This window comes from Teleopsis dalmanni, chromosome 1 (genome assembly GCF_002237135.1).
Source record: "Teleopsis dalmanni isolate 2A chromosome 1, ASM223713v2, whole genome shotgun sequence".
In the NCBI taxonomy this organism is placed as follows: Eukaryota; Metazoa; Arthropoda; class Insecta; order Diptera; family Diopsidae; genus Teleopsis; species Teleopsis dalmanni.
In genome coordinates this window covers 123344733-123349539 of record NC_051846.1, presented here as the reverse complement: position 1 = coordinate 123349539, position 4807 = coordinate 123344733, and positions in this window count along the sequence as shown.

Here is a 4807-nt window from a genome sequence, read left to right as displayed (position 1 = left end):
CGCACATCTGATTGTGCACATTTTTGTAAATCAGTCGCACAGCACAAATGTGTGTGCACGAATCTGTGTGCACAATCATCGCTTTGTGCGATGTGAAATTTGAAATCGCACAACAAATTTGAGTGCGTGCCTTTTTTTTCTTAACACCACAAATGTGCGTGTGCATATTTTAAAAATAATTTCCACTCGCACAGTGCAGTGTGCGATTTTGTGCACCACATTCCGAACTCTGGATAAAACTATTGTTTTTGCGAAATAGTTGGTACAAGAAATTATATTCAACGACTAATAGTTGAGTTTAAGCTCCGTTATAATTATAGTTTATTAGAATATTAGCTTGTGGCGACGCAGTAGACTATAAGTTATTTGAAATTTAAATGTAAAATTCAATGTAAAATATATTCAGATTATTAATTTGTTTTAAGGAAAACGTTTCCAATTTCGTGCTTAAATAAAGTTGTTTATTATTGTTAAATTTTCGTGTCTTTATCTATTAGCAAAGTGTGGAGTCCTTTGTTAAAGTGGTGACCCCGACGTGATAAGAACAAACGGTTACGTCCACCAAAATTAGTTGAACAATATTTTTGCAAGTAACATTTTCAAGCAGCATGACTTTGTCGACGGTTAACGAAGCCGCAGCGGTGCAGCGAGAGAGTGAGTTATAAGAAGGTAATCTGAGTCGCGTGTCCGTCAAGGTACCACCATTTTGGCACGAACGACCAGAAATTTGGTTCGCGCAAATCGAGACGCAGTTTGCATTCGCCGCTATAACTAGCGACGTTACGAAATTCAACACTGTCGTCGCAGCGATCGAGCCCAGTGTCATTGCTGATGTAGCCGATGCTGTTTTACACCTGCAACTGGTAAATACAGTTACTTGAAGAACCAGATTAGAGAGCGGTTTTGTGAAAGTAAGCAACGCAAGATCCAGAGGCTCCTTTCTGAGATCGTCGACCATCGCAGTTGTTGAATGAGCTGACAGCACTAGCGAAGGATAAAGTTAGTAACGAATTCCTGAAGTCACTTTGGCTCCAACGTCTACCTCCGCAGGTACGTGCCATTTTACAAACATCAAGTGTTGACCTGGTAGAATTAGCTAAACTGGCCGATAGAATTTGTGAAGCGGATCTTTCTGTACTACCGAAAAAATACGGTATCAAACGTGTGGTGCCCATGACCTACATCATTGTTTAATATGGCAAGTCATTGCATAAAGTAACAAAACAATTGTGACATAATTTATTGAATGCACATTTGTCGCTTTGTCGTTTTGACTTTGATCATATTACACTTTTAAATTTTGTTTGACTCACGCCGTTATGGTTGTGCACTCGTAACATGATGCGCGAGCCAAACGTTTTATCATATGTGGTCATTGTACGGTAGTAACACAAATTCCTTTAGAGAAATGTTAAACCTTATGGATAACACTTATAATAATATATACAAGTAAAAATGCATAAGAAATAGATAACATATGTTAGAATAGTATAATATAGATACTATGAATATCATACATGTAAAAATTATATACTTTATCAAAAATTGGGAGTAACCAATGTATTGATTGGTTACTCAAGAATATATAGGAATTAAATAATAAGTTTAGTACATAAGCATATTTTGTATAAATAGAGTAAGATTTTACAAATAAATCAGATTCTTTTAGATTCTTTTGCAAAGGCAACAAGAATAAACTATATGGTATTTTGAATCTCTGGTTATATGCGGCATATCTGCTGGTAATACCATTAAGGCGGCTGAAGAGCTTAGAAAGTACTTAAAGGCGGCTGAAGAGCTCAGATTAATACTTATCCTTGCTAGGTCGAAACCTTTCTTCTGGGGCTCTTAATCCCTTAGCAATCCTGTCGAGTTAATACATATTAATGTATTGGATGAAGAACCTTGCATGGCAATCCTGAAGCTACACATCTTTACATGGCATATTCAAACAAGACATCTTTACAATTATATAATAACATCTTTACAACCTTAACATCTTTACAAACGAGGTAAGTCAGTTGTTTCATAAGTCAGTTGTATCGGCACGCCGATACGCGCATACGGCACCAAACGTTTGTCGTTATCCCTTGGTTTAAGGCGTGATTTCCCATGGACGTTTGTGGTGGCGGATGTTAACTATCCCATAGTCGGCGCAGATTTCTTGAGGTATTATGATTTACTTGTTGATATGAAACGGAAACAGCTAGTGGACAACAAAACGTTATTAGTAGCGAGAGGCGCGGCAGCAGTTGGGCAAGTGAACGGCATCCGACCCAACTCTATTGCAGGTGACTACAGTTCTTTGTTGAATGAATATCGTGATCTAGCCACATTGCGTGATAACTCTCGCACGTGTGACACGCACGTTGAACATTTCATCGAGACTACTGGTGCTCCAGTTTTTGCCCGTCCACGACGTTTGTCTGGAATAAAATTGGAGGAAGCAAAGAAGGAGTTTGATTATTTGTTGCGAAAAGGCATTTGTCAGCCGTCAAAGAGTCCTTGGTCGAGCCCATTGCATATGGTTCGGAAGAGCGATGGCTCGTGGCGACCATGCGGTGACTATCGTATGTTGAATGCGCAAACGAAACCGGACCGGTACCCGATCCCTTTCCTGCACGACGTAACAACCATTCTCCATGGAAAAAAACATTTTTTCTAAGGTTGATTTACAAAAGGCGTACCACCAGATTCCAATGGCGGAATGCGATATACCGAAAACGGCGATTACTACCCCTTTTGGGTTATTCGAGTTCCGTTTTATGACATTTGGCTTACGAAACGCAGCCCAGACATTTCAACGATTTATTAACGCAACAGCAGATTAACGTTTTGCAGCAGATTGTAGAAGGCAAGTCGCAACTTTTGGCATTTTATTCGAAGGCGTTGAATACGGCGCAATTAAAATATAGCGCTTACGCTCATGCTATACAGCATTTCAAGTACGCACTCGAAGGGCGCGATTTCATCATTCTGACTGATCATAAACCGCTCACGTTTGCGTTCAAGCAGAACAGCGAGAAGACTTCACCACGGCGCGTTAGGCAGTTGGAATTCATAAGTCAATTCTCCTCTGACATCCGTCATATAGCTGGTGCAGACAATTGCGTGGCCGATACACTTTCGCGTATCGCTCAAATTGAATTTGAGGCAGCAGAAGTGGACTTGATAGCTAAGGCGCAAGTATCAAATGACGAATTGCATGCATTACTTGAACATCAAGCCGACACATCTTTGAAGCTCGTTGCGTATAAGTTACCAATTTATAATACTGAGGTATTTTGCGACATTTCCAAAGGTGTTGTGCGACCGTTCGTTCCAGCCAGTTGTCGTAAGTTAGTGATGACAAAGATACACAACTTAGCGCATCCAGGCGTAAGAGTGACACGCAAACTGATTCAAGCAGGTTTCGTCTGGCCAGGTTTAGCAAAGGACGCAGCCAAGTTTGTCAAGTATTGTATCGCATGCCAATTGTCTAAAGTTAACCGGCACACCAAGTCACCTATAGGCTGTTTCACAGGCGTAGATGAGCGTTTCCAACATGTGCATATGGACATCATCGGACCACTACCATTGTCGCAGGGTAAAAGATACTGTGTGACGTGCATCGATCGCTTTTCACGGTGGCTCGTGGTGGTTCCTGTATCAGATATGACGACCGAAGTCATCGCCGGCGCGTTTGTTGAAGGATGGGTAGCACATTACGGCGTTCCTCACATTATCACCACAGATTTAGGACGTTTGTTTGAATCAACGATCTTCCGAGAGTTGTCCAGATTATTGGGTATCAAGCACATTCACACGACAGCATATCACCTCCAAGTGAATGGGATGGTTGAACGTATGCATAGGACGTTGAAAGCTGCTTTGCGTTGCCATAACTCTAATGACTGGACGCGCACTCTTCCATTGATTCTGCTGGGGTTGCGGACTACCCCAAAGGAAGATCTAGGCGTCAGTTCCGCTGAAATGTTGTATGGAAACCCGTTACGTGTTCCTGGACAGCTATTGTTACAGAAATGCCAAAAATCAGGTGAAACCGATTTCGTTTCAACACTTCGTAAAACATTGGCTCAGCTGAAGACAACCAACGGCAGCAGACATGGACATCATCCAGTATATGTTCCTAGCGATCTGCAAACCAGCAAGTTTGTATTCGTGCGTGTCGATCGGGTGAGAGCTCCATTGGAACAGCCTTATGAAGGACCGTTTCAAGTACTGCAAGGAGGTGAGAAAAATTTCGTAATTAACAGAAGAGGGAGCTGGTGCACCGCCGCATTAGACAGGTTAAAACCAGCTTATTTTACTAACGATGAAGACATCGGCAAGCAGTTTTCGCCATCGTCCGTAGTCAGTCATGAGCGGAAGCAAGCATTCGAAAAGAAGGTTTGTAACCGTCGGTCGATTCCTCAAAGGTTTCGCGTTCTGGCCGAGCAGTGCATTTCCCAGCGAAGCTGTGTGACTACCGCGAGTAACAGTATTAACTTCTCTTCATGCGTAGCGCGCCGTCGCCCAAACTCCGTCGCTAGGAGGGGGTACTGTGGCGACGCAGTAGAATTTAAGTTATTTGAAATTTAAATGTAAAATTCAATGTAAAATATATTCAGATTATTAATTTGTTTTAAGGAAAACGTTTCCAATTTCGTGCTTAAATAAAGTTGTTTATTGTTGTTAAATTTTCGTGTCTTTTTCTATTAGCAAAGTGTGGAGTCCTTTGTTAAATGCTTATATACGATACATAAGAAAGGAATTCACATTATAAGGAATTTAAATTGATTATAAGATAATGGATGTATAAATGAAC